This window comes from Protopterus annectens, chromosome 7.part1 (genome assembly GCF_019279795.1).
Source record: "Protopterus annectens isolate FY-2018-M chromosome 7.part1, PAN1.0, whole genome shotgun sequence".
Taxonomy (NCBI): Eukaryota; Metazoa; Chordata; order Ceratodontiformes; family Protopteridae; genus Protopterus; species Protopterus annectens.
Window position 1 is genome coordinate 150,586,827 of NC_056740.1, and position 17,577 is coordinate 150,604,403.

The 17,577-nt window shown below is 43.4% G+C and overlaps 1 protein-coding gene across 1 annotated transcript in view; it reads left to right on the forward strand.

The window, feature by feature from the left end:
• The window catches only part of LOC122807561 (sodium- and chloride-dependent taurine transporter-like), a 1,013,243-nt gene that overhangs the window by 288,791 nt on the left and 706,875 nt on the right, over positions 1 to 17,577 (forward strand). The gene's annotated exons all lie outside the window — the stretch shown is intronic.

The window sequence follows — 17,577 nt, forward strand, 5'->3', positions numbered from 1 at the left end:
GGCCTCCTTAAAACCAAGACTTAGAGCTAGATGATTAAAAGTGTAAAAGTTAAATGTAATAATACAACATTGACTGGACGAGATTCCCATGCTCCTGTATTGGTGTTTCAACTGACAATGATACCTCAGTGATATTTCTAGGTTTATGTGATAGTACTGTGATGTCTTATTCCATGGGCAATATCGGGTAGAGCTGTATATATATATATATATATATATATATATATATATATATATATATATATATAATCATCACTAGATCAACTGGTCTATTAGAGGAGGTATGTTTATAGATTACATTACCAGCTTAATATTATCTCATGCATTAATTAATTACAAGTATTTTATGAGTTGTAGGCACAATAGATAATATTATCACATGCATTAGTTAACTATAAGTATCTAATGAATTGTAGGCACACTAGGCAATTAAATTATAATCTATTATTTTTAAGTGATGTGTTTTTAGACTTGTATTCGCCAGTGATATTTGGCACTGATGTATTATTTAATGATGTTTTTATATTGTTTAGTTAGTTGCACATTATCACCTATGGTGAAATTATGCATGTTTAGATGTGTATACGTATCAGTTTTTTGATGCAGTTTCATAATATATATATATGTTTTTTCCAATATATATATATATATATATATATATATATATATATATATATATATATATATATATATTTTTTTTTTTTTTATTTTATCAACGTGATAATTTAGTTACTAGTTTGGAGTGTTGTCAATATGTATTTATATCTCATACATTACAAGATGTATGTTTATGACAATTCACTCGCAGATGTGGTAAAAGGAGAGTTAGCGAGTGACACATTTTAATGACTGTCGATAGTATAGGTATGTGTATTTATGTTTATAGTGCTTCGAAGTTGTTTCAAAGTCAGACTTTTCGAAGCATTATTTACGCTTGCTTGTTTGACTTTATGAGAACTACATAAAAAAAAATATATTGTTTAATAGTTAACACCGGATTATATGAAGACTGCTATACTATAAGCATTATAGAGATGCGACAACCCTTTTGAGTTTTTAATGATACACTAGCATTATTTTATGCATATAGAAATGTGTGCAATGAAGGGTAAACAATTAGAGTCTTACTAGAATAGTATTTAGATATATATTATATTTGCATTTAATCTATTAATTATTTACGTACATGACATGCGCCTGCAGATAAGTAAGTGCTGTAAATTGAATAGAATCTAGTGAGATATGTAATGGTGCAATGACATTTTTAATAGACAAGCAGTTGTAAGATGTATTGCGTAATACTCCTTTAACTGTGTTAATTATTGTATCTGAGTTAATTGATGGAGTTTATAAATTACGTGATGCATGAGTTTGAATTATAACGGTCTGACGAAGCTACGGTGAAAGCGCTTACCAGTTGTATTACTAATAAACCAGTTTTATTTCATTTATACAAGTCTTCATTTATCAAATTCTTTACACTGGATTTTTATGTGTGCCTTGGTTACCTCTCAGCGTTAATATTTGGATCTGTTGTTACAATTGTTGCTGCAAACGGAGAGGTATTTGTACCACTGGGAATATCTTTATTTGTGGTTGGATGTACATTTTTACATTTGGTATTCGTTATACCCAGCGTTGACATGGCTGATTTATCTACGAATATTGATTTGGATTATAGACCAGATGGAGCAATACAACGTGAGATGAACCTGGAATACATTGGTGAAGCCGGCATACTTCAAGGACAGTGTGTGAGTAATAAGGCAAGTGATAAAATACTTCTATCTAAAGCCGATAGAGGCGAAAGCCTGCAGAATAGATTTCTATCCTGCTTGAGGAGCAATGTCAATTCCCTATTGTTTTATGAAACAGAAGGTAGTAGCACTACTGAAGATATCCCTGCAGATATTATTGAACGAATGTAGGTGGCAGTTCGGAATCTAGAACTAGACCTTTTAAAACTTAAACGACTATCTACTCAGCGCCAGCATTTTGAAGTATGCCTAAAGAGACACATTATACCTAGAGGTTTGAAGATATTGAAAATGCCGACTTATGGGGACCAGTATCCCGCTCTACTTACACAATGGCAGAAGCTAAATTTAGAATTGAGCAGAAAATATATTCAATTGTTGCTGGACTTTTTTGCACCGATAGAAGAAGAAGAATTAATACAGTCGATTATACATCAACAACAATTGTTTGAGGAATATCCAGACATATTAGTACATAATGCCTTGGTTAATATCTTAGATGGCGTATGTACTTATGAAAGACGTCTCATCACAAAAAAGAAATAAAATTGATAGAGACGTCCGAGATTTTAGGCAAGCCCATGTCTTTACTTGGCCAAGAACTGACTTTGTATCTAGGCCCATGACACATATAAATCAACCTGAGAAGACATTACAACCACCATCTCAACAACATGATGACATAGTAGAAAATATTGAAGTGTCCCAATTTAATAACACCACAGTGATTCCACCCCAAGGTGGTCATAGTTTAGACATAGATGGCGCCAAGGTTCGAGAAGGGGGGCCATCAGGCCCAACTGACAAAATTCTTACTCCTTCTACTGATAAAGAGACACTCATTCATTACTTAGATGTATATATAGAGAGGGTTATGGAAGATCAAGTTAATACAGGAGTATATCGCAAGTCCTGTTACAGGAATACCCTCCTACATAGATCCAGCATGCATCCCCGACATATATTTAATAACATAATAAAAGGGCAGAGTATGAGAATCTCCCGATTAAATGCCAAGGAACAAGGCTTTCAACAGGAAATTAATAATCTTAAATATAGGTTGATTCAACGTGGTTACATAGACGAAGAAATTAATAAAGGGCTACTAAATATAGGGAACTTGAGACTCAATAAGGCACAGCCATATTTTTCTGAACATATATATAACTCACCAGAGAAGGTTAATAAACATACATCAGTGAAAGTACCTGTGTACTATATGAATGATAGGAAAATGGTTATGGACGTAGTCCGTATTTTAACTAGTAATACGGACATTAAAACTATAGTGGGTGATCAACCCAGTTTCCAATATAGGAACAAACCTAATTTGAAAAGGCTTTTATGCCACTCTAGAAGGAATAGTAGAGGTTATGATTATCAAGGAACACACCCCTGTGGGAGATGTGGATATTGTAAATATATATCTATAGGCAATTTTTTCGTCCACCCTGATACAGGCCAAACATTTAGCTTTCATGTTACATCTTCATGTAACACAGAAAATTTGGTATATATGGCAATTTGCCAAGAATGCGAAGCATTTTATGTTGGTAAAACCAACAGGATGCTTCGCACTCGGATTAGGGAGCACCTCTATGCCATAAGGGTTGGTTATCAAACTAATGCTCTAGCAAAACATGTAGCCTCTCAAGGAAATAATCATAATTTTAAATTTATGGTTATAGATCGTATTATTCCATCAGTTAGGAAAGGGAATATTCGTAATAACACCAAGTGCAGAGAAATAGATTGGATTATGAGACTACGAGCTGATAAAGGCAAGGGTCTCAATGAGAGGGCCTCCTTAAAACCAAGACTTAGAGCTAGACGATTAAAAGTGCAAAAGTTAAATGTAATAATACAACACTGAATGGACGAGATTCCCATGCTCCTTTATTGGTGTTTCAACTGACAAAGATACCTCAGTGATATTTCTAGGTTTATGTGATACTCAGTACTGTGATGTCTTATTCCATGGGTAATATCTGGTGGAGCTGTATATATATATATATATATATATATATATATATATATATATATATATATATATATAAAATCATGACTAGATCAACTGGTCTATTAGAGGAGGTATGTTTATAGATTACATTACCAGCTTAATATTATCTCATGCATTAATTAACTACAAGTATTTTATGAGTTGTAGGCACAATAGGTAATATTATCACATGCATTAGTTAACTATAAGTATCTAATGAGTTGTAGGCACACTAGGCAATTAAATTATAATCTGTTATTTTTAAGTGATGTGTTTTTAGACTTGTATTCGCCAGTGATATTTGGCACTGATGTATTATTTAATGATGTTTTTATATTGTTTGGTTAGTTGCACATTATCACCTATGGTGAAATTATGCATGTTTAGATGTGTATACATATTAGTTTTTTGATGTAGTTTCATAATATATATATATATATATATATATATATATATATATGTTTTTTCCAATATATATATATATATATATATATATATATATATATATATATTTTTTTTTTTTTTTTTTTTTTATTTTATCAACGTGATAATTTAGTTACTAGTTTGGAGTGTTGTCAATATGTATTTATATCTCATACATTACAAGACGTATGTTTATGACAATTCACTCGCAGATGTGGTAAAAGGAGAGTTAGCGAGTGGCACATTTTAATGACTGTCGATAGTATAGGTATGTGTATTTATGTTTATAGTGCTTCGAAGTTGTTTCAAAGTCAGACTTTTCGAAGCGTTATTTACGCTTGCTTGTTTGACTTTATGAGAACTACATAAAAAAATATATATTTTTTAATAGTTAACACAGGATTATATGAAGACTGCTATACTATAAGCATTATAGAGATGCGACAACCCATTTGAGTTTTTAATGATACACTAGCATTATTTTATGCATATAGAAATGTATGCAATGAAGAGTAAACAATTAGAATCTTACTAGAATAGTATTTAGATATATATTATATTTGCATTTAATCTATTAATTATTTACCTACATGACATGCACCTACAGATAAGTAAGTGCTGTAAATTGAATAGAATCTAGTGAGATATGTAATGGTGTAATGACATTTTTAGTAGACAAGCAGTTGTAAGATGTATTGCGTGATACTCCTTTAACTGTGTTAATTATTGTATCTGAGTTAATTGATGGAGTTTATAAATTATGTGATGCATGAGTTTGAATTATAATGGTCTGACGAAGCTACGGTGAAAGCGCTTACCAGTTGTATTAGTAATAAACCAGTTTTATTTCATTTATACAAGTCTTCATTTATCGAATTCTTTACACTGGATTTTTATGTGTGCCTTGGTTACCTCTCAGTGTTAATATTTGGATCTGTTGTTACAATTGTTGCTGCAAACGGAGAGGTATTTGTACCACTGGGAATATCTTTATTTGGGTTGGATTTACATTTTTAAGTTTTATCACTACTTTTTTAATAGATGCCCCCTTGTTGAGATCCATTTTATTTAAGAATTGGTATTTTTTACTTGATGACCACTCAATTAGGAAGCACATAAGCGAACATCCATGTGTTGTGTTTAGAAAGGGTAAAAATCTGAAAACATTATTGGAATCTAATAATGTTAAATGTCATCTCCCACACTGTGGAATGTTTAAATGTGGAGCCTGCCAGTGGTGTAAATTTATTAATGTAACAACTTAATTCTTAGTCAATGGTAATAAATATTATATGACTGATAAATTTAATTGTAACACAAGGGGGTGGTTTATTTAGCATCATGTCTAAAATGTTCTGCCTTTTATGTGGGCAAAACGGATAGACCCCTAAAGAGTAGAAATTATGAACACCATTATGCCATAGGCAAAAGAAATGAGAATAATGCACTGGCTAGGCATATTATGTAATTTCCAGAACATGATTTTCACTTTTTGATTATTGAAAAAAATTAATGATTATGATAGAGGGGGACCAATTAGTTTGAAACTTGAAGAAAAAGAACTAATGTGGCAACTTAAATTAAATGCCTCAGTTCTGCCAGGGTTAAATGACACAATATCTATTATGAGTGTGCTGAAATTGAAAGCATTACTTAGATAGAATGGCATTTTTTATAGTTATATATTTTTATGTAAACATATATATATATATATATATATTTTTTTTTTTAGATGAACATTTATAGAATTTTGATATGTTTCATATGTAGGAGTAGATGTTTTATTTGTATTTATTTGGGACTTCATTTTAGACTGTTCTCCATCATAGGAAATGATGTCATGAACTGTTTTATATTTAAAGCATTTATTTCCTGTATGTAATTGTCTGATGAAGTTTACTCATTCTAGTAAACAAAAGCGCTTACTATATTATCCTTTTGCTTCAGTGTGGATTCTTTTCTTCTTTTGTGAATTCTACATTTAAAATCCATGAAGTATGCATTTCTTTGTTTAAAAATTTATATGCATATTTTTTCTAATTAATTTCCTATTGTTGTTCTTCAGAACTATAAATTAAAAAATTCATACAGTTGAAAATACACATTTTAAAATTCCTTAACCTATTGAAAATAATTTCTTATAAAATGCATATATGTTCTTTGTATTATTGTTGACCATAAAAGAAACATTCCTATTCAAATCACTTCTGCCTTTAAATGCAGTAGACTACTTAATGAAATTCTGTCATTGATTCCAGGGAAAACTGTGGCGTTTAATAAAAACCTGCCAAAATGTTTCCCTGTACTCTAAAAAACAAGGCCAATTACCTCCTGTCTCCTGTCTACCCATCTTTTCCAAAACACAAAAGAGGAACTTCCTAAAATCCTTACACCCTGTACTATGTCTATATAGGGCGTTGGTTTTATCCTGTCTCTTTATTGCATATACATGCTGGTATATTCTCTTTTTTAATTTGTTTTCCATTTTTTCTACATAGTATGCACAGTACGACTGACACAAAGCTACATACACTACTCCTTTTGTGTTGCAATTGTAATTTCCTGCTGGTGAGATTGTTCTTTTGTAGCCTTCAATCATTAAATTGCTAATTTCGTTTATGTATCTACCCTACCTACATCCATTACATTTCCTTATACTTCCAAGTGAAATCCTATCTTTATCTTTCTTCCTTTCAAATAAATTCTTGATATTAGGTCCTCTTCGAAATACTATTTTTGGCTTGTTACCCACTTTTTCAATTAATCCAAATGCACCAAAAAGACAATTCCATTTTTTCCCACTATTTTTCATAGATCTGAATTATCCTTGTCATATGTTAATACACAACAACTGTTTTCACCTTCTGCTTTATTTTTCCCAGTCAAACGCTTTGGATTTTTTAATAAAGGGGGGTAACACTCAATCTGAAGTAGGACTTCATTTGTCAGCAACCTTTGGGATACAGATCCGAGCCGGCAACTTCTTTCACAGCATAGATCCGAGCTCCTAGCTCCTCCCTTTACCCATAATCCCCTGCCAACCCTGACTGACCTCAGATCTAGTTTGCCGCTCTTCAAGCAACAGCTAGATTCCAGAGCTCTTGGTGATTCTGTGAGAAAAACAGTTTTCAAATTTTTCTTATATTTCTTTAAGCGAGTGTCTGTGTGTGTGTGTGTGTGTGTGTGTGTGTGTGTGTGTGTGTGTGTGTGTGTGTGTGTGTGTGTGTGTGTGTGTGTGTGTGTGTGTGTGTTTAGGTTTCTCCTTAATGCTAATTTCTCTTCCTTTTTTAGCTTAAATTAGCTTAAATTTTAATGTATTTTTCCTCCCTGCCCTCGCTGTTCGCAGTGTGTGTGTGTGTGTGTGTGTGTGTGTGTGTAGTGTGTAGGGGCCTAGTGAGTGTGTTTTACTTTCAGTGATGTCGGAGGCCCCTAAAGCCATTTTTTCGAAATGCACCGAGTGTGGTCACAAGCTTTCACCGGCTGATGGCCACACTCGGTGCGTTAGGTGCCTTGGGGTTGAACACCTCTCTTCGGGTTGTGCGATTTGCGCTGCGTTCAACCCCAGGGCACTTAAGGATCGGAGGTCGAAGCTGGTTCTGGCGGGCCTTTTGCCCCCAGACCTGGCTCCGGCCTCCGGTACTTCTGTGACCGTTACCCAGTCTTTGGTAACGGCCACTCCTGCCCCCCTCCGACCGGGACTCAACCTCCCACTGTGGCTTCGGAGGTGAGGGAGGCCAGGAAAGAGAAGCGGAGGGAGAAGCACCTTAAGCGACGGGCCGAGGACTCCTCCTCGGCCCCGCCTGCCAAACGGGCTTCTCCCTCCAGGGTTTCTGGTTCGCCTCCCCCTCGGATCCGATCCCCTTGCTTCTCACCGGGACCCGAGGAGGTCATCGAGGCGGCACTTCAGGCCTGCCTCGGTGGCCTCCTCGAGGTCCACATTCAGTATGTCGGATGTGGACATGGACCGGATGATGAGGAGGTTCTTCCAGGCCCAGATGCAGATGGGAGTGCTTTTGCCTCCCCCCCCCCCCCGGGGGGAGCTTGACCCCTTTTTTCGCTGCTATAGCTCCTTCTCCGAGCCGCCTCCCGGGTTCGGAGCTGTCGGAGCCGAGCCACGTTGGATCCGGGGGTGGGTCGGAGCCGACAGTGCTGGGCACTTCGGCTCCGACTATTCCCTCGAGTTTTTCGGATCCGACCTCTCTGAGCCATGGGCTGAGCTTCGGATCCGAGGGACTCTGTGTGCTCTCGGCCCCGTCCCGGTCAGAGCGCGCGGGTCCTTCAGATCCGATAGTCTCGGCTCCGGGTCCGATCCCCGCCTCGGATCCGAGTGGGAGTCTGATCTCGGATCCGTCAGAGAGCGGCTCCCCCTCGGCTTTCGTGGTGGTGGAGAGGGTGCTGTTGAGTGCATCCAGGCCCCCGGTCCTGGCTTCGGCTCCCCCCTGCACTCCCTCTCAACTGGTCCTGGCTCCCCTCACCAGGCCTTCGGGGCAGCCTGCTTCAGCGCCTCTAGGTGTTCCATTGGAACAGGATATTGCTGGTGAGGACTCCTTGGACAGCCCCCCCGAGGAGGTTCCTCGCAAGTCGAAGTGCAAAAGGAGGCACATGGACTCCCCTGAGTCCCTCACTGAGGATACGGACTTGGATGAAGGGGAAGGCTCCCCAAGGTCACCACCTGAGGATGTCTCCTTTGGAGACATCATGGAAATGCTCAGAATCAGGGGCGGGTGGTCTGCCCCCAAGGCTTCCTCCGACGAGTCCGTATTCCTAGAGGCGTTCGAGGCAGGGCCATCTACCTCTTGGGTGTCACCTCCCCCCGACCCCTTAGTGGATCTTATAGCCACTAGGGCTTGGAGGGAGCCGGACACTGTAGAGCCTGTTCCCAAGCGCCTGGACAAAATTTTGAGCCCCCCATCAGAGAGAACCCATTGGAGCAGAGGTCCCCCCTGTGGATACCATGTTGATGGCCACAGCCACCAAGAGAGAGTTGGCTCAGGAGAGCCCCACGGTTCATCCGCCGAGCAAGCAGTCTCGCGCGATGGACCGCCTTGGAAAGCGGGCCTTCAGTTCAGCGACCTTCTCCTTGAGGGCCATGAACTATATGGCACACGTCATTCGGATTCAGTGGGATCTAATCAAAGAATACGCTGCTTCCCCCCCAGTGTCCATGTCGGAAGGGGACAAGCAACTGTACTCCTCCCGAATGTCCACCCTACGTTCTATTTCCAACATCTCTATGCGGCTCTTGTCTTATGCCACTGAGGGAGCCGCTAGAGCAGGCAGAGCCGGGCTGTCATAAGGAGCAAGCCTGGCTCCAACATTGTGACTTCTCAGAACCCTTTAAGGCATCATTTGCGAATGCCCCTTTTGATGGTTCTGCATTGTTTGGCAAAACCGTTCGCGACACCCTTGTCCAGAGCGAGAAAGACGGGAAGACGTTGTCTGCCATCGGAGTCCACTTCTCTGCTCCCCAGAGGTCCTTTACCAAGAACCAAAAGGGTCAGAAGAAGATGTGGTTCCAGAAATCGCATCAATCCCAGTCTGCTCCAGACAACCAGTCCTCTTGTGGCAGAGGAGGACAGGCAGGACGCCGCCCTAGAGGCAGAGGGGGTCCCAGGAACTTTGGGTCCAGAGAACCTTTCTCTGAGATGCCCACACAGAACCCCTGAGGGGTTACCCGGCTGCTCCACTCTGGAGGCAGTCGGGAGACGTTTTTCGAGACACCTAGCAATGTGGGAGTCCATAACAACGGATCACTGGGTGCTTCATGTTATATCCAGAGGATACCAAATTCTCTTTCTTGTAACCCCCAGAATCAGAAGCCTCCCCGATGTACCACCCAATCAGAGGGAGGCGGCGGCTGCAGAAATTCAGCAGCTCTTACAAAAAAGAGCCATCCAGCCCATCCCCCCCAGATCAGCACGGATCAGGGTTTTACTCCAGGTTCTTTCTGGTGCCAAAAAAGATGGAGGGACGTGAGGCCCATCTTGGACCTCTCTCTCTCGAACCTGGCAGTACCAAAAGTAAAGTTCCGGATGGTCACTCTGCAGTCTATCCTCCCACTACTACGGGAGAACGACTGGATGTGCTCAATAGACCTCAAGGATGCGTACTATCATATTCTCGTAGACAGACGCTCCAGGAGGTTTCTCCGCTTCCGGCTGGGAGCCAGCCATTTCCAGTTCAGGGCCCTTACCTTCGGTCTCACCTCAGCCCCCAGGGTGTTCACCAAGGTCTTGGCAGCGATAGCAGCCCACCTCAGACTCCAGGGAATTCAGGTCTTTCCGTACCTGGACGACTGGCTCCTTACCGCCCCAACAAGGCATCTTCTTTGCTCATGCAGGGATTATTTCCTCAATCTGGCTCCACTCTTAGGGTTGACTATCAACACGGCCAAATCCTCCCTGGCTCCTACACAAGTATTGGATTTCATAGGGGCGAGGTTGGACTCCAGACTGATGCTTGTTTTCTTGACTCCAGATCGGCTTCAGAACCTGAGGTTGCATGTGCAGGCCATCCTTCAACTTCAAGCTCCTTCAGCGGAATTGGTCCTGAGGGCTCTAGGGTCCATGGCGGCAGCAATTCCGCTGCTGCCATTGGCCCGGTTGAATATGAGGGTCATACAATGGACCCTCCAGGTACAATGGTCCCTATCTCGCAATCCCCTGTCTCATCCCATCTCCCTAAGCAGGGTTTGCAGAAGGTCGCTCGTGTGGTGGCTCCAGTCCTCCAATCTCCACACGGGACGCCCCTTCTCGCTGCCTCCGTCAGTCGCCACAGTGACCACGGACGCTTCTCGCCTGGGGTGGGGGGGGCACTATTCGAGCAGAACAGTCCATGGCACGTGGAATGACATAGAGACCTCTTTGCATATCAACGTCCTGGAGATGAGGGCGGTGCTTTTGATGTTGCAAGCACTTCACAACCCTCTTCCGGTGGGGATGATTGCAGTACAGACGGACAACATGTCAGTCATCTGGTATATCAACAAACAGGGGGGAACCAGGTCTTACCCACTCTGCCGCGAGGCCATGAGAGTGTGGAAATGGGTGATATCCACCAACCGCTTTCTCATCGCAACGCACATTCCGGGACAGTCCAGCATATTAGTGGACAGGCTCAGTCATACTATCCTGACTCCTTACGAGTGGTCTCTCAATCCTCTAGTGGCAGAGCAAATATTTGCCTGATGGGGGAGACCTTGTTGCGATCTTTTTGCCTCTCACTCAAATACCAAATGCAATGATTACTTCGCTCTGATCCCCCGTCCGGGAGAGTCCCTGAGAGACTCTCTAGTTCATGCTTGGCCTCCCGGTCTGCTTTATGCTTACCCGCCTCTGCCCCTGATGTTGAAACTGTTGCAGAAAGCCAGTCAGTTGGGGAGTAAGATGATCCTCATTGCCCCATTCTGGCCTCGTCAGATGTGGTTCCCTTACCTATGGTCTCACCTGATTCATCCGTCCTGGATGCTTGATCCCCTTCCGGATCTCATTTCACACCCCCTGGGTCTTCCAACCCCGAACCTGGCCAATCTAAAGCTGACAGCTTGGTTGCTCCAGTTCCACTCCTGATAAGGACTCCCGGAATTTCATCTCCAGTCAAAGCCATCCTAGTAGCAGCTCACAAGCCCTCCACCAGAAGGGTCTATCGGAGTAAATGGAAACGTTTTTCCATTTGGGCGGAGCACTGTCATTTAGATCCTTTCACGGCGCCGGTAGCGTCGGTTCTAGATTTTCTATCTTCTCTCTTTCACCTGGGGGGCTAGTTCTTCCACGGTCAAAGTGCAACTTGCAGCAATTTCACACTACCATGTAGGTCAGGAGTCAGGCCCGCTTATTACTTCCAAACTGTGTAAGACCTTCCTTAAGGGTACCTTCCTTCTCAGGCCCCCGGTCAAGGAGGTGGTACCCCCATGGGATTTATCCCTAGTTTTGCAGGCCTTGCCTAGCCCCCCTTTCGAGCTGGCGGCCACTGTTGATCTTAAATACCTCTCTTGGAAAACGGCCTTTTTGGTGGCCATAACTTCAGCCAAGAGGGTCTCGGAACTCCAGGCTCTCTGTGTCAAACCACCGTATTTGGTCTTCCACCCAGACAGAGTTCACCTCAGGATCAATCCGTCTTTCCTACCTAAGGTATCGTCGGAAGCTAACATTAATCAATCTATTAATCTTCCAGTATTCTTCCCCAACTATCAAAACATATAAGATGCACTCTTTAGACGTGCACAGACAACTACGTTTTTATACTCATCGAACTACTGGTCATAGGCAATCTGATCAGTTGTTTGTCTCCTTTGCAAAAACAACTTCGGCAAGTCGGTTTCTAAGGTTACCCTCTCCCGATGGGTATTTAGTTGTATTCTCTTAGCATATCAGAGCTCGGGAAGGCCTGCACCTCAGGGAGTTTGTGCTCATTCTACGAGGGCCATTGCTACATCGGCTGCTTTCAAGGCTAGAGTTTCTCTGGATGACATTTGTTCCGCAGCCACTTGGGCTTCATCTCATACCTTTATCAGCCACTACAAAGTAGATATTGTCTCCCGAGGTAGGGCGTCTTTTGACTTTGCAGTGCTCCGGAATATCCTTCCATGAAGGCCACCCAAGATTTAGGTAGCTGGGGACTCTGTCCCAAAGGTTGCTGACAAATGAAGTCCTACTTCAGATTAAAAAGTTATGTACTCACCATAACGTTCCATCTGAGTAGGTATCCTCATTTGTCTGCAACCATCCCCCCTCCTTCCCCCTGACCAAAATGATCCTACTTGGGGTTCTTTAGATTAGTTCCCTCTGGGACACAGTACTAGCTGGGCTATGGGGCAAACTTGATCTGAGGTCAGTCAGGGTTGGCAGGGGATTATGGGTAAAGGGAGGAGCTAGGAGCTCAGATCTATGCTGTGATAGAAGTTGCCGGCTCGGAACCGAGATTGGATCCGTATCCCAGAGGTTGCAGACTAATGGAACATCTACTCAGATGGAACATTATGGTGAGTACATAACTTCTTATTTCTTCTACTTACTTCATACTTCTCCTGACCCTCTAGTATGCTATTAGGGTACCCCCTTACTTTAAGCATGTCCTTCAATTCTTCTAACTGTTCTTGGAACTTGTTATCATCTATTGTCAGCCTAGATGTTCTAATCATGTGGCCCTTTACCAAATTTCTTTTTTGTCAAAAGGGGTGGTCACTTTCAAAATGTAGGAAACCATTTGAGTAGGTGGGCTTCCTGTAAATACAGGATTCATAGCATCCTTTCCCTCTGTTTTCATATAGGTGGATATCCAAATAATTAACCCCTTCATCCTCGATTTTACTAGTGAAGCTTAGAAATTTTGTAGAGCAATTAATGTATTATAAAAATACATCTCGCTCTTCTATCTCACCTTCCCATACAATTAGATTGTCATCCAGGAATCTGTAATATCTATATATATTTTTCCTGAACCTAGAGCTTAACACAAATTCGGATAGAATTGAGGAAATGTAATGGATGAAGGAAGTGTAGATACAAATACATAACCAGCAATATAATGATTGAAGGCTACAAAAGAACAATCCCAGTAGCAGGAAATTACAATTGCAACACAAAAGGAGCAGTGTATGTAGCTTTGTGTCAGTCGTGTTGTGCATACTATATAGGAAAAATGGAAAACAAATTAAAAAAGAGAATATACCAGCATGTATATGCAATAAAGAGACAGGATAAAACCAACGCCCTATATAGACTTAGTACAGGGTGTAAGGATTTTAGGAAGTTCCTCTTTTGTGTTATGGAAAAGATGAGTAGACAGGAGGTAAATGGCCTTGTTTTTTTGGAGTACAGGGAAACATTTTGGCAGGTTTTATTAAATGCCACAGTTTTCCCTGGAATCAATGACAGAATTTCATTAAGTAGTCTACTGCATTTAAAGGCAGAAGTGATTTGAATAGGAATGATGTTAAGTTGTCAATCTCGCCTTCATTCTTGCTTGATGGGTTCGGAGCCGATCCCTCGGCTCCGACTCGGCACTTGCTTTAGCTCGAGAACTCCTTTTACCAGCTCGAGGCAGCCCCATATCCCATGATGCAAGGCAGGAAGTACCCAGATCTCGCTTGCGCCGCTTGGGAGGTCTTCTCTTTACCAGCTCCTGGTAAGTAATTCACTTTTGTGACATTTAAGCCCCTTTTACTTAAAAACCTTTTATATTTGATAGTTTAACTTTAAACTTATTTTTTCTGACAGAAATCCCTGTCTCTTTTAAATTTTTTTTTTAGTCAGTTAATTCCCTTTCCCATCCCCCCCCTGTTAGGGTGTGTGTGTTGGTTTATTTTACTATATCCCCTTTTGGGATCAATTTAATTTAATTGGACTGGTGTGTGTGTGTTTTTTGGGCATCATGTCTAAAGAGAGGGTTTCAGGTTTTAAGAAGTGTGACTCGTGCTGTCAGAAGATGTCTCTGACAGACGGTCACACTTCTTGCCTGTACTGTTTAGGCCCTCTTCACCTGCAGGACTCCTGTGCTATTTGCCACTCCTTCAGCCAGAGAGTCCTGCAGGAGAGAAGGAATAAGTTGATTCTGAGGGGTCTTCTTAAGCCGGAGGGCTCTCCGCCAAGTCGGCCCCACAAAATCAACAAAATCTGCCAAGACCCAGGCTTCTGTTTCTAAGCCTGTGGCCTCGCCCACTCGTATAGAGTCGAGATCGGCCCGCTGGAGCCGCATTATGGATCTCAGCCTCGGCGCCGATGGCTATCGGCCGTAATCTGCTTTTGACTACTGTGGGGTCGGTTCCACCGCTCGACTCCCACGATCGGCATCGGTGTCGGCTCCGATCGGCTCCGACACCCTTTTGGCAGGCATCGTGTCGGCTCGATCGGCTCCGACACCGCTATTTGGTGGCTGTATCGGCTCGCTGGAGCCGATACATCGAGCGCTCTGCCGCTCCGGAAATCGGTGCCGACAGGATCAATAATATCGGCTCCGATGACCCATTCCAGGAAGAGGTCGAGGTCTCCTTCCTTGGAGCCGATATTTCGGCCCGGCCTCCCTCTTCTATCGGAGCGGAGTCATCGGAGCCGATCTTCAAGGTCATCCAGGTTGTCAGACCATGACCTAGAGAGAGTGGTCAGTAGATTGCTCAAGTCACAGGTACTGGCCCACATGCTACACAGTCCGTCTCAGCAGACGACTGTTGGTCCACACCCTGTTACAGTTCCTCCTTCAACTCTACCCCAGAGTTTGGAGTTGGAGTCTTCGGGCAAGGTTACTGCTACGGCTGGAGGACGGATACCCCTTCTGTTCCTTCAGCCCCTACTCTTATCTCCTCTTCCTTAGAGGATTCGGTGGTCGGGCTTCCATGGTCTCCTCCGAGGGGTGAGTGGCATCGGACCCTTGTCCGAGCCCGCTCCCCTTGGAGCCTCGGCCTTGGTGAGCTCGGCCCGACATCTGCCTCGGAGACTTCCCTTCGGTGGCCCCTGGAGTTCCTAGCTCTTTGGAGCGGGGTCTCTCGGACCTGCCTGGGAGGGGAGCATTCGAGGTGATGAAGAGTGTACTGGCCACTGGTATCAGTCAGCAGTCTCTTCCCGTAGCTCCTCCCTCTATTGTACCTGTTGACATCTCTGCCACTTCTCTTGCTACAGGACCCAGAGATCCTCCGCCTCAGGTTTCCCCATTGGGAATTTCCCCCTCTTCCGAGGATTCTCCTGATGTTTCGGGAGATCCTCCTAGGAAGAGGACTTGTAAGAGGAAGCATGTAGACTCCCCTGAGTCTGTCACTTCGGATACTGACTTTGATGAGTCAGAGGGATGCCCTAGATCCCCTCTGAGGATGTCTCCTTCTCAGACATCCTAGAACTTCTGACACAGAGGGGAAACTGGCCTCCAACAATCCCTCTGAGGATGAGTCAGTATACCTGAGGCGTTTGGATCTCGGCCCTCCACCTCCTGGGTGTCTCCGCCTTCGACCCCTTATGCAGGTTATAGCACAAGGCGTGGACAGCTCCTGACTCTGTAGAGCCAGTCCCTAGGAGGCCTTCTAAATTTATAACTGCCCCTAGTGACAAACAATTCCTTACAAAGGGTGTCCCCGCTGATGCCATGGTGGTGGCTGCGGCCACCAAAAGGAACTTGCAGATCCTTCCGTGCCGCCCATCCTCCTAATAAGGACTCTAGGACCATGGATAGGTACGGCAAGCGGATGTTTTCCTCAGCGACCTTTGCTATGCTCGCTGAATTATCTTTGTCACTTCACCAGACTCCAGAGAGATATACTGAAGGAGCTGGGAGAAGTAGTTCAGGATCCTACAGCTGCAGGGGCCCAAGAAAAGATTGCTTCGCAGCTAGGAACCCTCAATTCCATTGCTAACTCCTCCATGCGGCTAATATCTTATGCTGCTGATGGAGCGAGTAGAGCCGCAGGCACAGGGGTGGCTCTTAGACGCCAAGCCTGGATGCGGCTATGTGATTTTATGGATCCCTTTAAGGCGTCCTTCACAAATTCTCCCTTTGATGGGTCAGCTTTGTTTGGCCCTCAGGTGAAGGAAACCTTGACCAGGTGTGAGCAGGACGGCAAGACTCTTTCTGCTGTTGGAGTCCGTTTTTCCACCCTTCTAGGCCTTATCCCAAAGGACAGAAGGGTGGGAAGATGTGGTTCCGTAAATCCCAAGGAGTCACGCCGGATTCACGCGGTCAGTTTACCCCTAGAGGCAGAGGGGTAACAACAGACGCTCTAGAGGCAGAGGGGTCCAAGAACGAGGGCACCAGGCAGTCTCTTCCTGAAAAGCCTTTTCAGCATCCCTGAGGTGTTGCCCGGCTGTCCTCCTTGGAGGCAGTCGGGGGAAGATTATCACTGTACCCAGAAGCCTGGCATTCCCTCACTCAAGACAGATGGGTACAGTCGATCATATCCAAGGGTTACATAATTCCTTTCGAGGAAAGTCCCTTCCCCTCAAGTTCCCTTCCAGATGTACCACCCGGTCTAAGGGACATTGCAGAGTTAGAGATCGCAAAACTACTGCAAAAGAGCCATTCAGCCAGTCACAATAGACCATTCAGAGCCGGAATCTACTTCAAGGTTCTTTTGGTCCCCAAAAGACGGGAGACTGGAGACCAATATTGATCTCAGCAGACTCAACAAGTCTGTCAGGAAGACAAGATTCGAATGGTCACTCTTCAGTCAATTCTGCCCTTCTACAGAAGGACAACTGGATGTGCTCAATAGATCTTCAGGATGCACTATCACATCAAAATTCACAGACGCTCCAGGAGATTTCTCCGCCGCTGGGGTCCAGTCATTTCCAGTTCAGAGCCCTGCCCTTTGGTCTCACTACAGCCCCCAGAGTGTTCACCAAATGCATGGCAGTGGTCACGGCTCACCTGAGACGCCAAGGATTCCAGGTGTTTCAGATCTCACGACTGGCTCCTGTC